Raw genomic sequence first — 26,261 nt, forward strand, 5'->3', positions numbered from 1 at the left:
GAATGGATGGGTGGCTTGACCATAAGAACAATGAATGGGTGGGCTTGTCCCCATGCAACTAGCAATGATGTTTTTTTAAATTAAGAAAGTAAAAGCACTCATGCTCTCAGTGCCAATTTTAGATCCAAGGTACATGAATCTGGATTCACTGACATCAAGAAATTAAACTTCCATCAGGTTTAAATTTGTCCATCTCCTAATCATCAGGATGAACCAAAGGGGGGTCTGTCTTAAAATCAATATACCTAGAAACAGAGTTGAAGAACATCACTGACAATGGAGTAACATCATCTTCCTCCATTAACATCAGTATACATGTTTCCATGTGTTTTGGAAAACAACAGCAGGGGTTTTTTATTATTTTACATTAACAAAAAGAATAGGGTTTTTTGCTTCTGCAAAAGGAGTGTAAGATCACAGAAAACAGGTTCAAGTAAGAACCTGTCCAGATGCTGCCCGAGCCATTTATACCAGGTTCTTGTTTAATTTATATGCTATTACAAACCTCTCAGCAGGAGATTCTGCAACATTCCCTTTCCATACTTGGGCTTCATCATCTTTCCTATCAGAAAGTTTTTCCCAGTGCAACCTCAGCTGCACTTGCTGCAATTCAAGCCTATAACTTCTTTGACTATGGCAAGAGGGTTAATTTCCTTCCTTCTTGTAGCTGTTCTTTATATGTTAAAATACTTACTATGTCTTTCTCTTTGGTTTTTTCTTTGGTATGGTGGATAACTCCATTTCCCTCTTTGAAGGTTATTTTTTCTACACTTCCATAAACTTTTGCTGTTTGGATGCTGTCTTAGATGTTCAGCACCTTTTTTGAAAGCAGGGGTTAAAGTTGGCTCTTGAAGTACAGTTGAGTAAAGCTGGGGGATTACTTCACATTTCATATATGTCTTGCTTACACATCCTGTGAGGTGCTTTGCTTTTTTTTTTCGAACAGGCATCACTGTTGATACATGTCGAATTTATGAATCATGATCAACTGCGTAGTCTCCTGCAGGACTTGCAATCAGTTGGTCAGTTCCCTAGCCTAAAATATAATAACCTGTATTCACCTCTATTGAATAAAATCTATTTCAAACTAATCTGAATATGCTTTGAGTTGAAATCCTTTCCAGGAAGATGTTGCTAAGTAATAATGACCAGATCTGAACAAAGCTGAGACATATAGAGACATGGTTTATAAAAGTGGTATCTAAAGATATTGCGTTGGTCACGTCCTCCACGTTGCTCCTCTGCCTCATCAGAAAATGGAAAAGGATATGATTATTGCACTTCCAACACAATGAACGAAATTCTTGACTGTAACCACACCCAGGACCCCAGGCTTCTACTTTGATAATGACCCACTGGTAACCACTCCTTTAACACTTTTCCACCTGCCGGTGTTCTTGTCCACCATATGTTTCTCCCTTGCCTTGGAGACTGTCATGGGAAAAAGCATCAGTTATTAACAAAGATATATTATATGTCCTTGCAGAGTTCTCAAAGGTGAGTCAGCCTAATGACACAGAGTACCCATCAAACAAGGAGAATTTGATTTTTTGAAGATTTGTCAGCTCTAGGCTTTTCTTACAGTTGACTAAAAAGTTGTGGCTATGAAGTCTATGTAGGAGTTGTGGTCTTCAAGTTCATAGGCTCCAAAGCCAGGGGTAATCAATCTGAGAATGAACTGGGTTTGGACTCTGTCCCAATTACTAGATATAGTATCTATACCTGTGTATGAATAATCACGTCTCAAACCACATATATTATTGTACATTTACTATTCATAATTATTTGGGGAACTGCTGGCACCATCAGTTTAGACAAGTAAATTGCCTGTGACTAATTGCAATGAGTGTTGTATATTCATAGCATATTATGTGATCATCAAATCACTCTATACAAGTGTTCGTAAAGGAAGGCCCCATTATTTCCTTTGGATTATCCTTGAATTATTACAACTGTGCAGGTCTCTTACATGAATAATAAAAAAACCTTCCAGTTTTGCTGTTCAGTGAAAAAAGGGGTATGGGGGCCCTCAATGACACTAGCGTGAAGCTCAGCAGGTTTCACAAAAATATTCAGAAATCCCATTATGCTACATTCATCCAGCTCTGCTCCCAGATGGATGTTGCGTTTGCAGTGCCATCCACAGAGCTGCCATCTGCACCAGCTGTTCTGCCACATGCAAACCTTATTTCTGATTAGTCCTGTTTGCAGTGCTGTGCCTGCATCAAGGCATCCTTTGCATGCTCTGCAATTACTGATGAGAAAATGTAGGAAGAGTTACAAATATAAGACACTGTAGAGAGGTAGGTAATCCAGGTAATCTTTTGGTATGCATTAGCAATGTACCCAATCTTCAGTGAGAGACAATTATTCTGTCCTCAGGGAAGTTGTTTTAGGCTCTACCCACAGAGCGTATTTTCCACTGCTTTAGGGTATCTCTAGACTAGGTTGGCAATCAAACTTAGAAATCATAATTAGAGAATACCTGTTTCAACGTGATAAAGAAGCCTATTTGCTTTTTTTTTATGATGGCAGTTTCTGGCATACTTAAGATGAATCTTGCAAGAAACATTTCTACTTATTAACTGATGATGAAAATATGGATCTTATTTAAGACAAGTCATTCTTTATGTCATCCTTAGAACTCATCAGTGGGTATGCCTTTTAGATATCAAGATGAAAACGCCTTTAAAATAATCTACAAAAACTATTCAGTCACCACAAATATTTTTACCTTTTCAAAAACAAGGTAACAATCATACCTGAAACACAAATAACCAATTTGGGAGCAGGCAGGAGCAAACTATAATTATAATGTGTAATTTACCATAATGCTAACAGACACTTCAGGAAGTGATGACAATCTGCCAGAGATCATTTGGGAGTACATACAAATGCTAAAATCCACCTACATTGTAGAGTCAGCAGGTTACAGTAGTTGTAATTTTCATGAACTCAGGGTGGTTTTATAACAGTCAAGCCTAGTAATTACAGAAATTATCATGACATTTTTGCTTATTTTTAACAGACATTTTGAGAGCAATCATCAATACTCATGATATTTGAAGGAAAAGCAATAATTTGAAAAGCAAAAAAAATGTTAGAAAATTTCAAGAAAAACATTACATTGCCACCGCACTAATCCATAAAACACCTTTCTGTTTTAGGGGTTTCTTGTAACCCTGATTCCCATCTCAAAAAAGAATATAATAGAATCACAAAAGTGTAAAAGAAGAGTGACAAAGGTGGCCAAAGTTATGCGATAGTCTTCACACAGGGAAGTATTTAAAAGATGGCTGCATTTCAAAATGAAAGAAGACGAGTGGTAGTGATTTCTGCAGTCCTTGGTGCCATGAGGCAGGTGAACAGGTAACAGGCAATGACTGCTCACGCCCTGTCATCAACCCACTGGCTTAATCTGATTCTAAATAAACAAATGTAGAAGTTTCTTTCACAGGGTTAAACTGAACTTTCTTGCCACAGAATATTGAGGATGTCAAAAGTCTGCATAATTTCAAAAGTGATTACATAAATATATTATTAAAATAAAATAAAGAAAAATGAAAAAAAAAGGAAAAGAAAAAAGCCAAGGCTGTTAAACACAAAGATCTGCTTCTGGGCCAGCATATCCCTAAACTACAATTTGTCCTTTTCTGATAGTCTTCTTCAGTCATCTGCTATTCACTGCTGTAAGAGAGGTCAAAGTCAATTTAGATCCTAGCCACCACGCTGTTCTTCTCTTCTTATTCCCAGACAAGAGCTGTCAGCTCCAGAATGCTCCTTGACCCTCCTCTGCACAGCTGTGTTGACCTTGTCCTTACTATTTCACAGGAAGCCTGAGCTTAGTCTTATCTCCTCTGGTGGCAAGCAACAACTTTTCCTTCCAAGAAAGCCCTGCAGATATGTGACCTAAGAGAGGATGGTCAGAGCCGGGTGGGAAAGACAGATTCACTGAAATCTGTGTTAAGAAGTGCTCAGAGTATAACATCATTTCTTAACTATTTGAAGGTTTTATGAAGCCCATGTCTGAGAATGGGCTTGGATGTATATGATGTAGTTGTGATATGGTAATTTGGGCTGGCCCTTATTATGCAGATAGATATATGTAAAACTAAAGCCTTGGTCAAGAGACCTGCACTGACTTTTCTAAGTTCACTGAAAGTGGCATAGTGTTGGGTTTGGGCTTTAAAAAAAAGGAAAACAAGTAGATACAATATTTTGTATTCTTTTCCTCAGGTTTCTGGGTTTGATTTAAGATTGGCTGAAGTTCTTAAGCCTCTCTCCACAGTCATCCTGCACAGAAGCCTTTAGAAATACATACAAGAATTAAATTGAGATTCTCACATAGTTGTAAGGGTTTGTTAGAGTGTCACAAATGAGGAACAGGACTTGGAGTGATTGTATGAATTGAGAAGCTTAAAAATAAAAGGTTACCCTGAAATGTGAGACTTTTTATTTTGCACTTACACCTAATGCTGATGTGTAGAGCATATACAGCACAACAGAAACATTCAGATCAAATGACATGACATCCTTAACTTGTTGTGACAGGCTACTTTCTTTTCCTTTTCTTTTCTTTTCCTTTTCTTTTCTTTTCTTTTGGAGAGCAGCAATAATTTTAAATATTTGAAGATAGTATAAAATTATTCTTTGGACAGGAAGAGAATTGGGGAATATTTTTGCAACAGCTGTTGCTTGTCATTTGTATAAACATTCCACAGAATTCATTATAAAACCATGTAATAAGAGTTCACATTTAAAAATGAGCAGTTGCTGACAATTCTCAGGGAAATTTGACTCAAATTTAAAATCACAGTGAGAGCTGGTCTTCTAAAAGCCTTTGATTGTGTGACACTAAATGCTTCTATATCACTTGGCATACAGCATTTAAGAGGGAAGGACTATTATTTCTTTTAGCACAAGGGGTATTTCCTTAAGATTATTTTTTCTGCTTGGTTCAAAGTTAATATTAATTTAGGAAAATTAACATTGGCTGAGAGGTTATACATTGAAGTCAAATTTTACCTCTGTCCCTCCTTTAAGGTCTGTAAATTCATTCTGGGCAGAGTGGCCTCGTCACCATTTCACCTGCAAAGTGAGGCTTTGTGCTACGGTAGATGATTTTTGTTGCATCCCTGCCAGCGCACAAGGGTAAAATGGAACAGTGACAAGTAAATTTAGGTTGGCTACTAATTCTGACTTGCAAAAGTTTGATGAAAGAAGTGTTTCCCTGAATAGTCTCATCTCTCCATGAACCCTATATTTAGTTTTTAAAGAATCAGCTGCCTTTTGTTTTCTCTCAGTTAGTATCACTGTGAAAACACTGACATGAGTTCTTCACTAGGAGTTTCCAGATCACTGGTTCCCTTCCGTGGAGATACTGTGCAGCTACTTGAGGGTTGCCTGCCAATGTCAAATAGATAGACTCATAAAGGGGCTTTGGTGTTCAGTTTTATCCTGAACTAAATAGTAATTTATTATAACATAAGCAAACACTGGTAGAGCTGTATCTTGCCTAATATGTTAATGTAAGCATGGTTCCTGCTTACAATAATGTATTAGCTGCTTGCTAGCAAAGGCAGCATAGAGACCTTTTTCAAAGCAGCTATTTAAGACCAGCTGCCACTTCCTATAAAACAGTGTCCAGTTCATTTAATGAGTCCAGACATCCATCTATCAGTGTGTCTTTATGTAAGTCAGAAATTGCTAAATCTAGAAGCAAGTGCTTTTTTTTGTTGTTCTTTGCAAGTGCTGCATGACGAGCTTGGGGACAGAAAGTCCTAAAGAGGAATATCTGAGCACTGAAAGTGGAATATATGTGGGTTGTTAATAGTACGGTCTTGATTAATAATTTCATTCTTCCCAAAGACTTTTCTTTGGCAGCACTCTGTAAGTATTATCCAGGATTTCAATCATTCTTGTGTTCATGCAATCATCTGCTTGTGTAGTTATATGGCCTTCATCTGAGCTAGCATACGCGTGAATCCATTAACACTAGCAAAGACCTGAGTTTGGCAAAGAATGTAGGTATTTGCCTCAGTCCATTTTGGGTAAGCAAATGACATGGGTGCGCACATAATACTAGGCTCGGTTTAAATGTTACTATGAGTAGGAAGAAAGCCTATACATTTAAAAGCTCAAGTCATGTGTAAACCACTTTCGCTGTTTAGGCGTGGGTTAGTGAACAGTCCAAACACACTGATGAAGCACAGAATTCAAAATTTGTGAGGTGCAGGATATGAATGCTTCCGCTGGCACGTGGTACTGTTTCTATTTCCTGACTGGATGCCGCAAGCTTTTGAAACATGAAAACAAAGAGCATCAACAAGACATTTATGACATTTACTGAATTTATTAACCTTTTTTAGAAGTGGTTTTGAACAGGGAACAGCCTAACCTCATGAGAAATGGGTATTATCTCAATGTTTAGATATAAAAATATTTCAAAATTAATTTTTATATCTTCTCACTCAGTTGGGGAAATTTAGTTCAGAGTAACACCAGTCAGTCTGCTACTAGCAGATATTGTTAAGAACAGTTACAGAGTTGTACTGTAAGAGTACAGCATCTCAAAAATTTAGGTTGAAGGTGTGGAGGGGTTCTTAAGCATTATTCTTTGGGACTAATTTTCTTATGTTTCCTTTGAAGTGTAAATAGTTTCCTTTATATTTAACACCACAGATTTGGTTGCTTACAGGATTCCTATGCTTTTTTTTATATTGTGTGTTTCCATGTCTGTTTTCCAAAGACTATCAGTACAGTTATGAATGCACATGTAGAGTCTAGTTTCTTTTTTCTTCATCATGATGTGTAGTTTTGAACTCAACTTATTGATGAGTTAAGCTGTAAAACCTCTTACAGAATCCATTCTGTCATCTTATTTTAATTTTAAAATTACTTTTCCATACTAGCATTAGATATGATTTTAATCGTCATAATTGTTAAAGGAAATACGATGTTCTGAAGCAAGTTAAAGATATACCTTGAAAAATATTTCTCATGCTGATATGTAAAAGCCAGTAAATGAGAAACTGCAAAATAAGCTTGACAGTATCAAAAGGCTTATTTTCATATATTATACAGATATGGAAGAAAGCAGAAGTACAAAAACAATTGAAAAATGTATGAAAAATGGCTAAAGATGATAATTCCCTATTTTAGCTGACTTGCCATTTTCAGTGTAGACATTGTAATACACAAGATTTAATACACACAGTCCTGTGGGGAAGGAATAAGTTTTCCCTTACTCAGTTTAAGTATATGATTCAGAAAGGCTTTCCTATTATAAAGTATGCAACCTTTCAGGAGTATGCATTCTTACTTCTTTTCTTATGCAAAGGTTTCCTGGGTAATAAAAATGTTGACATTAGTACACGCTATCCATCCAGATACATGTTGGAGGAAATCAGGAGTCCATAAGGCAGATAACGTTCTCATATTCTCATTGTCACAGACACATGGCCAAGTTTTTGTGATTGTTAACACTTAAGAAGGACTTTATCTATTTCTTTTGAAATGCCTGTTTTCCAGAACCCTGAACATATTTTTGGAAGTTATCCTGCTGCGGATCTCCACTTCAAACTGCCCAGAACCAGGGCAGGCCATACTAGCACTTTTTTCATTTGCTTTTGATGATCTCTGAATTATGCATGTCCCCAGCTTTCTACCCGCCGAGGCTCCTTAGCAGCACAGCAGAAGCTTCCCCACAGGAGCTTTTCTCTGGAGCATCCTATGCCAGCTCCGGACGCCCTCCTGTTGGAGCTGACCGACAAGCAAAGGTACTTCCTAACACAGAAAGTGGGGGTAACAAAGACCCATCCTTGGGCCTGACTGGGGGGGGACACACCTTGCCTCAGGTGGCATGTTCTGTGTGGCCGAGATGCTGATTTCAGATGAAATGTGTTAACAGTGAAAGGAATTCACTGTGTTTCCAGGCAGTACTAATATCCAATAGGTTACTGATAGACTCGGTAAGCCAAGAGCTTTTGCGCAAAGTGCTGCAGAAAGTTTGTTCTTACTTATGCCAAAGAGGAGAGCATAGGAATGGGCTAACATGGTGTGACTGCCTTTGTAAACTGACTTTCGCACACTACAGATTTCCTCAAATCTTTGCATGGGAGTAGCTGCTGCTCTTCATTACTCTGTACTATTGTGTTCCATGCTTGATGTCTTTATCTTTCCTATCTTTATCTTCTTTTTTCAATCTTAGTTCATGTTCACAGCCTTTTGTGGACACAAATACAAGATTTAGTCATCTGCTCCTATAGTCTTTCCTCTTTGCCAAAACCTCCAGCACATCCTTCTCTTTTGCTTTTCTATAATTACCTATACTTTCCAATCTCAATATGATGCACCTCTTACGTACCTTTACATGACAAGCCAACCAAAACTGAAGTGTAATGCTCTAAAGCATGAATCTTCACCTAAGTTACTTGCTTACATTTTAATTTTACTGGTTTTAAAAAATTTATTTTTAAAAATGGACATGGCAAGGAATTTCAGTTTACAGTTTCTTAAATTGATAAGGTGCTATCATTACTCACAGCTGCCCAATTGTGTCAGAAAAAACCACCCACAGTAAAAAGTGCATTTTTAAATTCCTTTAACACACACGACACGCTGAAGTTTGGCTTGGTTTACAGGTTTATTGGGTCAGGTGTATCTAGCTCCAAAACATACTTAACCTGGAGTTTCAGTGGTCTGGGACTGCAGGGAGATGGAAAATATCATAAAAAAGGTAAGCACAGCACAGCAAATTGAGTTTGGCTTCTCTGGTGGAAGAGAAACACTCAGCTAAGGGCATGGGCAATACAAAAGAAAGGCAAAAGCACAGAGTTTTACATTGTTCTAAGGGAATTCATGTTTCATCTGCTTGCTTCTGCAGAGGTTTTGTGTGGTGTGCCTAACAACCTCTGCTAGATCACAGCTTTATTGCATACCTCCATGTTAAAAAAGTCCTAAACTGTGATCAAATGGACACGCAACCCCAAGAGTTACAAGTGAGTCAACAGTGGATTGTCTTGTCCCCTTTAGTAAAGTTAATGAATGATCAGTTTGTTTGTTTGGCTCATATTGTGTTGTTTCCTTAAGAACAATCCTATCTTAGGTGCAGATGTGGGTGGCTGCCTCTTTCTGACTCAGTCAGTCTCTTCTTCTCCCACCACCAGGCAGGAATATCTCAGCAGACTCCACTTTCCTCAAGCAGATGGGAGACACCTGGTTACATAGCAGGATAAAAGGAAACCTTTTCTGTAAGAAATTTTTGAAAGAAACAACAGGTAGCCCAGAAATATTTAAAATAAGCACTTCCTCCAGCTGTTTTCTTTGTGCGGGTGAAGGAAGAACTGCAGTTGTTCTTGGTGACATGACCACTGTGCTAATATTCTGACTCTGAATTGATTCACCGTTATGGTTTATATGGCAAGGAAAATAATAGTTAACAGAGTTCCTGTGTTACTGTGTCAGCAGGGAGCCAGAGTCTTGGGGTAGGAAGCACTTAGCATTTGGCGTGTTCATGTTTTACAGAGGACATATCACTGCGTACCAGCGCGTCTGAAATGTTCTCATGAAAACCTTGCTTTCGACCTAACTTTATGAATCTCTGGTTCAGCACCACAGGGACATAAAAAATCAATTTGGTGACTGTGGGAAGCCTTACAGCCTTCATCTACTCTACTCTGCTCTCCACTACAAGCTCTAAAACTTGGTCCTTGAGGGACAATAAGGTAAATTTAATGTCTTACTCTGGGAGTGGTTGCGATAAATCATAGTAATGACAGCATAATGCAAACAAACCATCTGTTTGCACTGCCTGGGCTATATATAAGGCTTGTCTGCCTGCACTCAGATCCTGTACTAATGGAAGAGTAGAATAAGAAGATGGGATATGGCTGAAACATAAATTAACTGTTCCCATGAATAAGGAGCTGCAATAAGAAAGTGCAAATACAAGCACACTGACAAAGGGCAAGAGAGTTGCTTCCATTGGTAAAGCCTGTTGCACTTGGGCTTCGCTCCATTCAGCAACAGCCTATTGTATTGGTTCAACTTTATTATGAAAGAAGGGTGAGGAAGGAGACCTGGATTTAAATTATTATAGAAATTTCTGTAAACAAAACTTTTATTTATACCAGATTTGGGTAAAAATTCTGAAAAAGTACTTATTTGCTTTGACTTTCATCTAAACAAGCACTTATGATTGTTTCATTTTCCTTTTATCTTCCAATTTGTGTGGGAAGGTAATTTGCATTCAAAGTTCCAGTTCAAGATCATTTGAGAGGCAGGTTTCCCTCCTATACAGAATTAAATGTACAATGTACCTTTTCTTACTGAACAAGTTGCGAGGCTGTAATAAGCAGATCTCCAGATTTCATTTAGGAGAGAGTTACATATGCAAGAGAAAAAAAGAAAAATTGAACTATTCTTTCTATGTAGTTATAACATGATTTTTTAAATCCAGCAAATAGAAATCTCACATAAGAGAGATGTTCTCCATTGAGCTTATATAACGTTTCCCCCTATTTATTGCAGAGTCGGGAAAGCCAATATGCAAGTTTGCTATCATGCATCATTATCTTTCAGGTATTGAATTTTTGCTGTAAAATATTCTGGTGAGCCTTTGTTGAAGTGTTTTTCAGAAAAAAAAATCAGTGGAGGAACTGGAGTTAAATGGGAATGTTTTAATTCTGCTTTAATTCTGATAAGTTTAATGATTTTCTTTTCTGAATGTAAAAATAGTAATTGAAAAATAAGGGACTTGTACATTATCCCTTTTATCTGCAACACATGCCACTTAGAAATGTATGTATACTACATTACATTTGTATGGTTCAGTTCTTTAAATGACATTTTATTACCTAATAGATTTTTTCCCAGAACTTGTAATCTGTGTAATATAAAAGAAGAAACAAAAATGATTGTGCCAGCTGATGGTTAATTAAAACAATAAACAGGGTTTTTTTTCCCAAAAGTAATAAACATTGAAAATAAAATATGATTATATGTATTTCTGAGAGTTTAGATATATGTAGAAGTTGGAGTACTCAATGGTTTGCATAGAATAAAGTACTGCAAACTGCATGAAAGATAAAATTGTAAGGATAAAATTTATGTTCTATAGTAGTAACATAAGATGATATATGTCTAATTTCTCAAGAAAAATAAAAAGGGCTGAAAGGATTTTAAGCTTAAAAACATAATAAAGAAGCAGAAAAAAACAGTCTGTAATGCTGAAAAACATAATGGCTGCTTTCTTAGATCTACAAAAGTTCATATCTTCCAGGTATAAATAGCTAACAGTTGCCAAAGAAAAAAATTCAGAATAAACAGTTCATGTGTGGCAATTGCACTACAGAAAATCAGGAGCCCAGGCTTTCCTAGAAATTTACAACCTGCTCAAAAAAATATGTATAAACTCTGATGGCATTCAGAAGCACCCTTTTGCTTTTGTTAGGAATACATTAATATAATAGATGTGCAGGTGTTTTTCTCAACATGGGTTCCAAGTTGCAAATGTTCTTCCCATGTGTTCCATGAGGGAAATATGGTGCAATCTGAAACATCAGAGCATTAGAGTTGAAGAAACACCAGGTAGTTTATTACAAATTGCAGGCCAGTCCTTACAATATTTGCTCCATAGAAAAGAAGAAACGCATGTAGCGTTTTATTTTTCCATAGTGCCGCTTTGCACAGTGCACACAAATGATCTAAATTAATGAGTATTAACAGAGCATTTTCTTGCCAAAGCTCCTTTGTTCCCCAGGTATGTTTGCTCGTATCCTGCCCCTCATAGTGTCAAGAGTTTCAAGCGAAGGCTACATGGGGAACCCGGCAGTTTCTGCTGACTCTGAAGTATTTAAGCCCTTTGGCAAATGTTGTTTTCCCCCTTTTTGATTCCCTGCTACTTGGGGATTTGGGGCTTGTCCAGACACCACTACCCAAAGTGGGGTGCTCAGCCCTCAAAGTACTGCTCAGGAAAAAGGACACTGGCTCATGGAGATACCTTAGGTGGTTTGGTTCTTTACCGATATAGATTATTGCTTTCTGAAGCAGGAAATGTTCTTGACACACAATTAGGAATAGCTCTGCTAAGAGAGAAAACAGCGGTAGTAAAACCCGATAGCTGGCACACACAAGGCAATAGTCAGCTCTTTGTCAGGGTCACCCTGTTTGTCTTGATGTTGTGGGCTTGCTGGTGATAGGGGAAAGAAAGACAGACGCTGAAGAACATTTTAATGATGAATTTTCAGCTGTCAGCATTTTGCGGCTTCCCAGCTAGCTGTTAGCGCAAGCCAAGGAGCGGCAGGGTGCTTAACTCCTGTCTCTCGCTTTGACAGTAGCACATAGTTTTTGGAAATGGACCTGGTACCCACCTATGCGAGACAGAGGGTTAAAGCTGCTTGTCAGAAGGCAGGCAGGCCTGGAGGCATGGCGACAGGGGACGAGGAATCTCTGTCCCCCACTTCTTCACAGGGGCCATGCTAGGGATCCTCCAAAGTCCCCCGCCGTCCTCTCTCTGAGCCCGTCGTACAGGTACCGGTTGCACCTTCATCCGTGACCGAGGGAGAGGAGAGCTCTCCCTGTCACCCCCAGAGACTGGTGGCTGTGGAGGGGGTTGCCCTGCCATCGTCCCTTCCCGCCGTGCCCCCCTGGGTTTCCCTCCTGCCCCTGCTTGGCCGGGCGTCCCCAGGTGGAAGTGACGCTGGCCTCTGCCACTGCCCTGATGGCAGCAGAGCTAATTGCAGCCTGATGGGGTATTTGCTTGAGAACTTGAGGAGCAAAGAGGAACAGGGATAGCCTGCTAATTTAAGAAAGAACCAACATAATTTTTGATATCTTCACATTGCCAATGTAGAAATCGAGCGCTTCTTCCCAAATTAAGAAAGTGCTTTTGAATTACCCTTATATTGTGGATGATAACAAATATATATGGTATTATGGACTATAAGATGTATTATGCTTACGTTTAGTCTTATTCTTACATAAGCTGGAAGCCACATTATAAAGTGAAGTTACATCACTGATACTTTACTCATTTTTTTAATGTGGACACTTTCTATGACAGTGTAGTACAGATTATGCAGTAATCAGTGCTTAAGGAGTCCTCCCACTAGATATGGAAACATATTTAATTTGGCTTTTCAGTGGAAAAAAATGAGTGATTATTTCTCACTGCAGGCAGACAATATTTTAATGTTGAACCAAGCATCTTGTCAGATGAAGAAAATACTAATTTTAAAGGATTTACTGCTGAACCTACATGTAGCTAAGTGTTATCCTGTAGCTCTACAACATGGTATTACCATTGCTAGCAAGTGGCCATAAGTGTTGTACTGAGTTTGCAAGGCCTCAGGTCTGAGGACTGGCATGCCTGCTCTGTCTGAACTTTTACTGATCTGCCAGCAGCTTTGCTTCAATATGGTTCAGCTGTAACAACATTTTTTCTAATTACCAGGTGTCTATGGCTAATTTGTTTTCTTCTGTTCTGTCTTTGTATGGTGTACCACCATGATTTGATGACTCTACTGTAATGATGTCACATACAGAAACATAGGTTGGTGAGATAGCAGCCTTGAGAAGTGGAGGCACCAAACACAGCTCAGTGGTGAGATTGGGCAGTGGCTGGCACTGGAGGCCCCGAGGCTATAAACTCCTCAGCCAAGGTTGGTCAAAGAAATGCAGACCTGGAGATGGAAAAAAGAACAAAGAAATAATATCCAGCATAGAAAAAAGATGCCATATATAATAAGGTTGAATGTAACATTGAGCTGCAGACCAATGAAGAAAGAGTGAGGTATGAAAGCATGTTAGCAAACATATAAGCAGGATGCCAAGGGAGATGAAACCATCAACATGAACAAGGTGTTCCTCCTGATGAAGGACTCCAAATGCTGAGAGCTTGCCATAACACCCCCCCATGGAGCAGGGAAAGGGAGAGCATAACCCCAGGAAAAGGGGTAGAAACTAAGATGTGTGTGTATACCATTGCTAATTCTATTATTCTTCTTTCTTTTTCCGTAACAATTAGATGTGGACTAAAAATGATTAGAGTCTTTCAGTTTCGATTATACGAGCAATAAACTCTTGGCTTTATTTATGTAAGGTGTCCTTCCTCTGTGCCCATAAATAAAATTTGAGTGTAACTGTAGGCATTGACTTTAGAGAATTTCCTCTCCTCATTCATTTTTCCTTCATTTGTATTAAACTCGGTCATAAATAAGGTGTGTGGTATTATTCTCTATTCATCCTTAGTTTCCAGAATGACTGTCTGGCCTATAATATTTCACTGTGATTGAAAATGATTATATTTAGCACCAGCTCCTCCACAGCCCAGCAATAGCTGCTAAATAATAAAAAGCACAAGAGCCATTTAACATTTACCCAGCATTAGCACTGACACCCCTAGGCACTATCGGTCCGATTTGGAAGGTGCTACGTAAATATGAGCGAACACTGTCCCAGCTCTGAGTTTACAGTTTCTGAATGGAGCCACGCTTCACATGAAATAATCCTGTTTCACCAAACCAGTCAAGCTTATTTCTGGCTCCGCGTTATTATTGCAATAGTGTAGCTTCTGGGCCTTAAGGACTATGTTAGTCTGTCCTTCCCCACATTCCTTATTTCAATAGCTGCAATGACTGCCACTGGCTGATCCAGCCACGTAGCTATGACATGGGCCACATCTTCATTATTTGGATACAAATATCTCTTTTTTCCTTTTTATAAATATAGTTGCAGCTACAAATGACCAATGATTAGTGCACTGAATATTTAGCAATTTCAATGAAATTGATTGGAGCAAAGAAATCAGCTGTACTTTAGTTTTCATGCAGTGTGTCTGTGGTATCAGAGATGGAATGTGGATTGAACGCCTCTTATAGATCACACTATATTTCCAATCCCCCAAAGTGTACGTGTTTGCCTTTAAAGAGGCAAATAGACCTAACGAAGTCATTGTATACAGGATTAGAACCTATGATTCTACAAAAGAGTAATTCTTTAAACTGCCTGCTGTGATCCCTAAAATTACAGGAGATTTGAAAGGGTCCATTGATTCTATGGCAGAACAATAGATGGCCTGTACTTAACTCCTTAATTGATTTTAATGATCCTGATGGACACCAGCCAAAGAGTTGGAACAAGCTGTAAGGTCAAACCAAAGTATTCCTTTTGTACATTTCCTCAATCAAATCTTCTTATGTTATAAATTAATTTGAAAAGGAAAATGATCAATTATAGCACTTTATAATTAGAGACACACATGCAGAAAAGCTAATGAGACATATCTGAGATTTTCCATGCTCCATGGAGGCTTGTAGTAGAAGAAACCGAATGATCTGTTTTGTGCCATATTGCACACAGAATTTCCTCAGCAGTAAAAGAAAATACACTCAAATCCATTACATGGGGGATTTGTTTTGGTCAGTGTATAATTAAATGTTTCCTCTATGACACAGTTTTAGGAGAAAAAGAAACTTTATACTTCAAGCCAATTTTAACATTTAAGAGTACAGAGTACTAAAGGTTAACATTTTACCTGATAATCAGCTCATCTGCAATATCTGTCCATGGCTAGGTACACTTAGACCAAGAAAAATGTGATAAAATTCAAATGATCATACCTCCGCTCCACTGTGGGATAACTATTTCACTTTTTTCAGGCAGGTTGCTTTTCTTTCCTCTGCCCTTTTCCCTCTCTGTCCCACACCCTGCTCTTTTCCTGTTTTCCCTCCTCCATTCTCAACCCTGATGTGAACCTCAGGGGAGAATGAATTTGAACGAATCAGTGCACCCCCCCTCCCCGCTGTTGGGGACAAATTGTCCCCAGCATGGGTAGGGGTGCAGGGCGGTCTGTGGAGCACATGCAGTCCTCAGCAACCTTCTCCTGCTCGTGATGGAGATCTCTGCTCATGCATGGACACATACTTGGCTCGAGTACAATATCATATGAACGACTTGTGCCTCAAGCAAAGTTCAGAGGCAATATTTCTGCTTTGCTGTTCTCCCTTCCTCCCCATTCCTCTGTCCCTTCCCATTAATTGTCCCTTTCCATTCCCTCCTTATCATGCTTTTATCAATAATTAAAATATTTATGTGAAGTGCAAACGCTGAAGTTAAGTCAACAGGAATCTTTATGCCAATAGCACACGTCACTCTCCCTCGTGAGTCACCTTGGTTCAGACACCTTTTACCACATGCAAAGAGACTTTGCAAGCAGGCTGTACACAGCACAGAGAGCGCAGCACTTGTTTATTGGGTGACACATGCAATAGATGGCCAGGACCAACACAGTGCCAGGCTAAGCACTAATATGCTCCTCAGGCTGGACAAAACACTTCTGCAGGTAGCTCTCAGTCAGGGATGGACCAGTGAGCCTTCACTGCAGCCTAGAGCAGGCTGAGCCTTGGTCTTGCTGAGTTACCCTCTATGGTTCCCTTTAACGCCTTTTTCCCTTTGTTTTTTATTTTTTTACTTCTTCATGTCAGGTGGCTTGAAGCCTTGAGTTGCTAGCTGTTCTAGCCCCAGCAGCTACAGCCATGGGACTTCTTACCTGCAGTTAGTGGCTCTAGCTCCAGCACCTTCTCACACCTTACCCGCTTTCACAGTCAAACTGAGCCCAGGTCCCACGGCGGCGCGGCACTGACACCAGGCTTCGAGTCAGAACGGTGGCACCCTTGGGCCCAACACACGCCCCGTGACTTGGCCGCCTTCTTATCTTATTTGACCTGCTTCCAAAAATTTGGAAGCCATATTAAGTTTTAGGATTGATCCTTTTCTGCAGGACATTCAGATTGGTTTTACACCTCCTGGAGGGAGGAGACACCCCTGGTAGGAGGCATAGGTGGTCAGGGAAGTACATATATGTCTTACCAGTCAGTACGGGATCTCTGTGGCAGGATCCCTTCAAGAGCCACACGTAGCACACCTTCTGTGGTCTTTGGGACTGTATTGCTGCCTTTTGGCGGGGGAAGAACATAGCAGCATGTCCTGTTACACAAGAACCTGCAAACTATTTCAGTAAGTTCCTGTTGCTGGTGACACCATCCGTGACCTGTAAAGTCCTGTGAGGAGAAATCTTGTGATAACCACTTTTATTTATGTGGCAAGACACAGAATAAAAATTTAAGCACCAGATCCCAAGCTGACGTAACTCCAGAGGTTTGCTGGTGCCACAACAATCTGTATCAGCCCAAGGCCCTAAATCTAATAAATTGAGTGCTTTAAAAATGGTTTTTGAAAGTTAGATGAAATGAATTGGCTGCATGACCTTGCTAACAAGAACAAAACTGGCTTGTTTTCTAGAAGGAAGCGCTTGTACTTCAACAAATCTTGACCTTTTTCTGCAGCACATTTTTTGGTTTAACAGTTTCAGAGCTATTTTTATTTTCACTTGCAACTGCTTATAGGAAGCTTTGAGACTAAAAAAAGTTTGCAAACTTTCATATTCTTATACTCCTCCAATCTACTGCTTAAAATAAATCACTGAAGTCCTGTGAGTTGACAACCACTTGCAAATTAGGCACTTGAGTTCAGCAGGTTAGAAAACTCATCTATCGCAAACAAACGTGGACCAAAATATATACAACAGAAATTTTTGTGAACTGGGAAAAACATGTAATGGTTACAGAAAAGTGCTTGCAGTGAAAACAAAAAAATGAGACATTGACATTTCTTTTTATATTAGATATCATAGGTATAAGTATATTTTAGGTTAGATAAATATTTTAAGATCCTAAAATGTATGTAAGTAAGGACCAAGTGAAACATTTGGGTGATGAAGCTATGGCAATTAGCTAACATAAAGCTGCATAATTCCAATTAAAAAATAAATTCAAGACTCTTTGTACCTGAAAATAGTTTTTAGGACTCCCAATTAATTTGATGATGAAAATGTTATAAGTCACACAGACAGGATATAGAGGCAGTTCATCTAAGCTCATAAAATTTAGATTTTATGTCAAGGGAAAATTGATGACCACTGTTAAGGGAGGCCACCTTGGTGGTCGGTGAGGGCCTTTTATTCATAGGCATTTGTTTCCTGCAGTATTTTTAATTGCAGAAGTTATACTTTAACATCTGCCTTTTCTCTGAGACAATACATTTATATCTTCCCCCTCAGTCAGATGTGAGATTTCCTTTGTGCTGCCCAGACTGGGCAAAAAGCCATGCTGCTGGCAGGCACCCTGCGCACCCAGCCTGACCCCCACTCCAAACTGCTATGCGAAGGTCTCGTGGCAGATAACGACCTGATCGAGCCCAAGCTGACGGGAGCTTTGGGGTATTTTACTTTCTCTAAGCATGTGAAAGCAAAGCTTAATTTTTAAGTTGTGAAGTTCATACAGATTTATGCAGATTATGGCACAGGACGCAAGTCTCTTTTCCAGAGTGCAGTGTTTGTACAGTTTTTGCACAGGAAAAAATTAACTAGAATTTTTATTGCAGAAGGACAAAGAACAACAATTTTCAGTCTATTTTCACTCTGGAAAACAGACAAAGAATTTTATCTGAAATTGTCCAAAAAAGGTTACACTTGACACAGTGCTACAATATGGGAAAATTAATTCAAATACTTAAAGTCCTGGTGAAATTAAGATGCACTGAGTGTCATAGTGGGAAATACCTGAGTACCGCAACAAATGCCACGTGCCCTACCTGATTAGGTACCACCCCCTGTTCTCTGGAAGTACTGTAACCACAGTGGGGTATGATAATGAACATTACCTCTTTGATCTTCATACCACTGGAGTCTTGTGGTAAGGTAAGAGACTTTCTTAACAGCATGGAGAGCACATCAGGTTGATCTGATAAAGAACGATGAAAAATTTATATTGAGGCAAACCATTCAGGTGAAGGTGAGCTTTCAAAACTTCTGGAGTTTGGGCAGGTTTTTTCCCAATTATTTATCCCGATTCTTGTAAATATTTTTGTTTTACCTTATAATGGATAGTTTCATGGGGAATGTCATAACTTTAAAAAACTTCCATGATTCTTACAGAGATAAAGGAAGAGTTTTAAGCAATCATGCAAATCATTTTGATAGGTCAAGAAAGGTGTTCTTTCCAACAGTGTTGTACCACAGATGTCAGAGGTGGAGAATAAAAAGAAAGCTAAAAAACAGATAGAAAGTATGAAATGGGAACATGAACACGATAAATATGTTCCTTCTTTCTAATCATATCTCTGACACAGGTTCTACTGCTAAATTACTGAAAAAGAGTAATTGAGGTTGGAAGGAACCTATGGAGGTTGTCTGGTCCAACCTCCTGCCTAAAGCAGGGCCAAAGTAAAAGTTAGTCTGGGTTAGTCATGTCCTTTTCCAGTTGAGTTTATAATGTCTCCAAAGTGGGAGTTTCCAAAAAAATCTCTGGGCAAATGGTTTGGCAAACACTGAGAAAATTTTTTTTTCTTACATCTAATTGAAATGTTCTTTGCTGAAATATGTGCCTGCTGCCTCTCAGACTTTCAGGGTGCACCTCCAATAAATGTCTCTTTCCACTTTCTCTGTAACTGCTCATTAACAAGTAGAAGAAAGCAAAAAGACCCTCCCCTCTCCCATCCCTTTCCCACATTTACCAAACCACAGTCTCTCAGCCTCTTCTCAAAAGTAATTTGCTTCAAAATCTTTGAGAGGATCGGGAAATGCCACAGGCAGTGTATGCAGATTGTGTATCAGACTCTTAATTGGCTGAGGTAAACCAGACAGATTTCTTACATTTTTTCCCCACCTTTCAACACTTTTTCATGCTGCTTCGCTACCCACATTACTTCTTCAGCATACTTTCAGAAAAATATTATTTCAGGAAAGAGGGTGACTGAAGAAAGCACGTTCTAACAAAGAAAAAGAGAGGCAAGAAGCTACAGCAGAGCTTCCATAGAGATTTGCTGGAGGTTAATACCAATTCTAATCCAAATACTCTGGCTGCCCCAGAGTCAAGTTCACATATCATTAGCTTCTGAATCATTCTGTAACACATACCTTACCTTTAACCACGTCTGTCCAAGCAGAAAGAAGCAAAGAATATCATCAGGGAAAGTTTTCCAAAGAGTAATTTAGTTCTTACCAGCTTGTTTTTAAAAACTGCTTCTCCAAAGGGCCAGAAGCAAGGTGAGGGGACAAAACTAACTGCCTAATTAGCAAGCTGAATGCAGCGCTTGCCTGGCATTATATGCCATCTGAAATGAACGTACATTACTTGCTGGATGAGAGATTCGCTTCAAGGCCTCTTATGCTGTCTAATGTGAAACGCATGAATTGAAGAGGGGAAGGATCCAGACCCCCTCCTAGATAGAAATCGCATTGCCACAGAGCAGCAGTTTTCACCATTTGGAGTAAACGGCCCTGGAAGAGTGCCGTTTGAAGGATAGCTGCCTATGACTATGAAAGGAACAGGGAAAACCATGAAGTGATTGAACCTGGAAATGTGAAGCTTGTAAAGTGAAATCTGGCCCAAGACAGCACTATCATATGAACTCCTTGGGAGGGCAAGTACGTACACATAAGAGTGTGATCAGCTATCAAGTTATGGGGTGGGTATTAAGTTATAGGGTGGAGGGTGCAGGGCTGGACAGAGATTCACTGTTCTGCTACTGACTAAATGGGTTTGACTAAATTTTGTCAGGAATGTGAATAAGTCCTTTACAATAAAAATGACCTCAGAACAGATATAGTTGGTTCAAAAGGGAGTTGTGAAGCCTGTAAAAGGCACAATGCTTTATTTTGATACAGTAACAAGACAGCGGTATGACTAAGATTTCATCCAGTTGCCCTGAGTCTGCAGAGTGAAAGGTTAGGTGCTCCCTGGCATGGGGATAACATGTGGGGACATTCAGTGCAAGTCCCAAGTTTGAACTTTCACTCCCTGCACAGCACTGCAAAGTCTTTATTTTTCTGTCACTATATTCACCACTTAATATTAGAACAGGCTGAAAAATTTACATCCTAAAGGGTCTATGTCCCTAAAAGGTCAGGTCTAGAGATTTGGAGACCTGCAATGGCTGTAATCTTTAGGGGGTATTTATGCTGAATCTTGGTAATTACGTAACCACGTGCACATGTATGTACAGTGAAATCAAAAGGCATCTGTCAACATCATCTGAAATCCAAGACAGGGCACAAATCCTACCTATTATGAACAAGGGTGGATTTAGAGTAAAAATGGTCACCTTTAAAGAAAGCGTATAGAATAGGCTGGAAGTATTCAGGCAGAGGAGGAGTAAAGAGAAATATTGGAGCTACCGCAGTTCCTCAGGTACCCATCCTGGGGAAGTCGTATGGCGTTTGGCAACATTAATTGGCTTATGCTGTAAATTAAAGCATTAAAGCCTTTAGGTTTTACTACTACTCATTATTAGGGTTTATGTTTGTATTCCGGTGAGGCTCACAATGTGGTTATCATCTTGACTGCAATGTGTAGGAGAGTTTCAGCACAAGGCATGAGTACAAGAGGAGCTTCCAGTCTGTTCCATGGCCAGTAAGACATTAAGGACACACCACAGATCAGTTCACCCTGCAGCAATAGAAATGCAGATTTGAGTGACGTGAACAGGTTGTAGATGTCTCTTCCTCAGTTCCATCTGATGTGAACCACCCAGTTTTGGTAGAGACTATTTCAACATTTGGCTCTTCCCTTGTCAGTATACTGCAAGTGGTGTCTCCTCATTTCCTTTCCTGTGCTGAAGCCCAGCCTTGAATCTCAGGTTCAGCTGATGTAGGCATTCCCTTTCTAGTGACTACTTGTGCTTTTACCTGCATGTAAAAAGTGGGCAGAAGAAAGCTATAAAATCATGTAGGTACACAAGAATATTATTCCAGAGGTTGGTATTTAGAGAACAGGAATTTTCAATCAGTGACAATACCAAAATTTAAAAAAAAAATAAAGGTATTTTTCTTTTTAAAAAAGCAGCACTCATTTTTTTTAATCCTCAATGTCTTTCATTAAATGCAGCTCAACATTAGTCCTTCTTATACTCACTAGTTTTGTAATATTTAACAAATCTGAAAGCAGCACATGCAATATATCATATTCATATGCAGACCCAGACAAGTTTTATAGTTTCAAGTTGTGTTTTGAATCTTTTCCTACAGCTGAGCCATTATTTATTCTTCCTTATGAAATGCTAACTTGTGCTGAAATCTAAATTCTGTCTTCTGCTTGGAGCAAAGCTGCATACGTAGTGAGTGATAGACTCACAACCTTTTCTTCTTTGTGCTACCTGCGTATTCGTGCAGCTGTTGCTTTTGTTGCAAGTGCCATTCAAGCATTCAAGGAGAGTTCCTGGGAGCTGCAAGCTCCTTCCTCATTTGGCCCTCTACATGCCATTTTCCTGGTGCCCCCTACATAGGGTTGTTCTAGCTGTAACAAGGGACACAGCTCCCAGCCTAATGACTGAAGCAGAAATTCCAACAATTACAAAATAACCCTTCAGAGTAATTTAATATTATTAATATCTAATACATGCAGTCCACTAGGACTTAATGAAATGGTAGAAAAAAATTAAGAAAAGTTTCTCATAAATGTATAAGAGAAAAATATCACAAAATATAACATAGATTGTTTACCAGATGAGGGTAACTAAATTAAATTACTGAAAAAAATGAAAGAGGTATCAAAAAAAGACAGTAGAAATAACTTTCTAAGATGAAAAAAAGTACTTAAAATGGAATATGTGAGGGTTACCTTATCCTTCTAGGCTGTTAGAAAGATTAGCTAACATGTCAGTTACTATACCACTAAGCAGCATTTTTAAAAGACATGAAGAAAATTGATGATGATCTGGGGGATTTTAGAAAAGTGAATGAAGCACCAAAATTCAAACCCAGAAGTTGATTACTTAATGTACTTTGTATATAGCTCAAAAGCAAAGGAGTAAATGTGCATAGACACATTGCAGATCCATGCCTGTTTCATATTAAAAAAGCCATAAACAGCAAGTAGTGAATATTTTGAAAAAGTATTTTACTGTAAAGCACCGTTTTATTGCTATATGAAGTATTAACTAATTAAACAAGACATTATAGATAGAAAGTACTTGAAGTCAGCAAGATTTATGACAATATATTTTTTGTTCTATCAATTCCTATTGCCTTAAACAAGAAAGGATACAATCTGCTGAAAGAATATATACTGAAAAGATAATAAAAGATGACCTACTGAGCTGTGAAGAGATACTACAACGATAAATACTTCTTGTAATTGTAGCATGTAAATTATTTTTCAAAAAAAGGGGGATTATAAATCTTCAATAACATTTATAAATTGATTTAAATTGAGAGTTTGTATGGGGTTTGCATGGCAAGGTTTTGGTAGCAGGGGGGCTACAGGGGTGGCTTCTGTGAGAAGCTGCTAGAAGCTTCTCCCATGTCCGACAGAGCCAATGCCAGCTGGCTCCAAGACGGACCCGCCACTGGCCAAGGCCGAGCCCATCAGCAACGGTGGTAGTGCCTCTGGGATAACACATTTAAGAAGGCAAAAAAACTCTGTGCAATTGCAGCTGGAGGGAGGAGTGAGAAGGTGTGAGAGAACCAACCCTGCAGACGCCCAGGTCAGTGCAGAAGGAGGGGGAGGAGATGCTCCAGGCGCCGGAGCAGAGATTCCCCTGCAGCCCGTGGGGAAGACCATGGTGAGGCAGGCTGTCCCCCTGCAGCCTGAAAACCTGGAGCAGGTTTTCTGGCAGGACTTGTGACCCCGCGGGGGAGCCATGCTGGAGCAGTGTGCTCCTGAAGGACTGCAGCCCATGGAAGGGACCCACACTGGAGCAGTTCATGAAGAACTGCCGTCCGTGGGAGGGACCCCACACTGGAGCAGGGGAAGAGTGTGAGGAGTCCTGCCCCTGAGGAGGAAGGAGCGGCAGAGACAACGTGTGATGAACTGACCCCAACCCCAACTCCCCATCCCCCTGCGCTGCTGGTGGGGGTACGTAGAGAATTTGGGAGTGAAGCTGTGCCCAGGAAGAAGGAAGGGATGGGGGGAAGGTGTTTTAAGATTTGGTTTTATTTCTCGTTACACTACTCTGATTTGATTGGGAATAAATTAAGTTAATTTTCCCCAAGTTGAGTCTGTTTTGCCCATGACGGTAATTGGCGAGTGATCTCCCCTGTCCTTATCTCAACCCACGAGACTTTCGTTATGTTTTCTCTCCCCTGTCCAGCTGAGGGGGTGAATGATAGAGCAGCTTTGGTGGGCACCTGGCGTCCAGCCAGGGTCAACGCACTGCAGAAGTAAATAAAATCACAGTTACAGGTACCATCATTTTAATCCATTTTGATCACAAAAGATGTTATAATAAACTTCTCTCTATGTTGGAACTCATTCATCATTTTGAAATAAGCACACAGAGAGGATTAATTTTTAAACTCCATTCTGTTTTCAAACCACAAAAATCAAGAGAAAAACAATATTTATGACAAATGGCAGCTACGCACATTATTTCTGTTATGAAAGTGTTCGTTTTCTGTAGAAAGATGGCAAGAACAAGGAGTTGCATTTTTATTGATCATCATTCGAGTAAAAAAAGTCACTTAAAATATAATTGAAATCACACTTTGAAGCCTTCAAGTAAGTTTGTGTGAAGTTTCTGGACACTACACATAAATCTTATTTTTAGAGAAATCATGGCCTGTGAACATATTATATTCTATTAATATTGAACCTTTAGGATGAGATATACATATATCTCTCCTATTTTATTCCTATTGTCTGGACTCTATATTTTACATATAAGTTTACATTTTAGAAATATGCATGTAATAGTAGGTTCTTTTTAATAAAGACAGCGATATTAGAAATGTCAGAGTTGTAATCAATACATTGTTTGACCATCCCAAACCTATTTAAATTATGATAAACATTTGGCACTTGTCATTTGTAAATCAAAAGCAAATTTACATATGTGGAAAATTGTTGTTGCATTTGTTTATGGTTAAAGGTAAGAACTCAGAGATGTAATTCCTTAAATTCTGAACAAGAAGCTCTTGCCAGAGCTGGGAATAAGCTAGAGGTGACATTTGGTCTTTCCTGAAATTCGAGAGAGTTTACTATTGACATTTTAAGAAAGTCAACATTTGTTTCACACTTCTTGGCTATAGATAAGTAGCTCCTGTCTACTGCTTCAAGTGAAGTTGTTTGGGGCATCGTCATTCTGGTACCCAGTGGACACTCAGCTTCATCTCACAGGTGTTTTGCAGCACCTTTTGAGTTTACAATAAGGCATTGTTTCTTGCTTTTGGCTTGGCTTGTACAGTGTGTCTTATTGCAGAGATGCATGCCTTTGATTGCATCTATTTGTTATGTGAACCACAGGATAATTTATTCTAAGAATTTTGATGGTGCCAGTTACGAGACCAAATCTTTTTTAAAAAGTTGCTCGTTGCTCTAAGAGGTTGATAAGGCATCACCACAGACATAGTGTCCATAGGAGTTGACAATTCAGTAGCATATTTATTTTCTGAATTATATTTGCTAAATTTTACTTTTAATTTGTCAAATACGTACTGTTGCCTATCACAGAAACATCAGTGATCCATATCAGCGAGGATGTTGAGTCTGTTTATATTGGAAATTGCAACATTTTGCTGAGAAACAGGAAGGCAGTAAAAAGCTTGAAATCACATCACCATCATTCCCTCTGAAGGACAGTAAAAGGTCTGGACAATTACTTTTATGAAGCAGCCCTAAGAAGTGCTGTACAGAGTCTCACCCAAAAAGGCAAACACGGAAACAGAATACAAGATTTTTAATGGAGTCTTCAATGAAAGAAGAGCAGCACAAGCTGAATACAACCAAATGCTAAAGAGTTATCAGGATACACAACAAAACACTGCTTAGGAAATACTTGTATAAAAATTGAGCTGACAAAATAGTAGGTCCAGTTCAATGTTCCAAGTTTCATACACTCACAGACAAGAGGAGACAAAAATTGCCCTTGATTCACCCCGTTCTCAAACAGATTTGACTGAGATTAGTCACAACAGTATATGTTTTAGTTTGAAATGTTCAATATCCTAACCTGTTATGCTTCCAAGCCTTTTTAAGAAGGCTGTGTCTCAACCCAATGCCTAACCGTCAGGAGATTTTCCTGAGCGCTAAAGGTACACTTTGCCACCTTAAATTTATCAAACTGCCTACTGCTGAGTCTTCCAGCCTGAACATCTCTCTTCTGTTATTGTCACACATGTAAGTCTCAGGCAAGTTACACAAAATGGAGCTCTCAGTTTTCAACTTCAAACAATCTCTCCAGATATTTTATTCTCTGATCTGTCTTTT

The 26,261-nt window shown here is 39.1% G+C and overlaps 1 long non-coding RNA gene across 1 annotated transcript in view; it reads left to right on the forward strand.

Moving 5' to 3' along the window:
- The first annotated feature begins 9,190 nt into the window (after positions 1 to 9,190).
- The window catches only part of LOC115350273, a 121,079-nt gene continuing 104,008 nt past the window's right edge, over positions 9,191 to 26,261 (forward strand). The window contains exons 1-2 of the long non-coding RNA XR_003926374.2: positions 9,191 to 9,278; positions 9,611 to 9,725. This is a non-coding gene — a long non-coding RNA (uncharacterized LOC115350273). The remainder of the gene's footprint in view (positions 9,279 to 9,610; positions 9,726 to 26,261) is intronic.

This window comes from Aquila chrysaetos, chromosome 13, assembly GCF_900496995.4.
Source record: "Aquila chrysaetos chrysaetos chromosome 13, bAquChr1.4, whole genome shotgun sequence".
Taxonomy (NCBI): Eukaryota; Metazoa; Chordata; class Aves; order Accipitriformes; family Accipitridae; genus Aquila; species Aquila chrysaetos.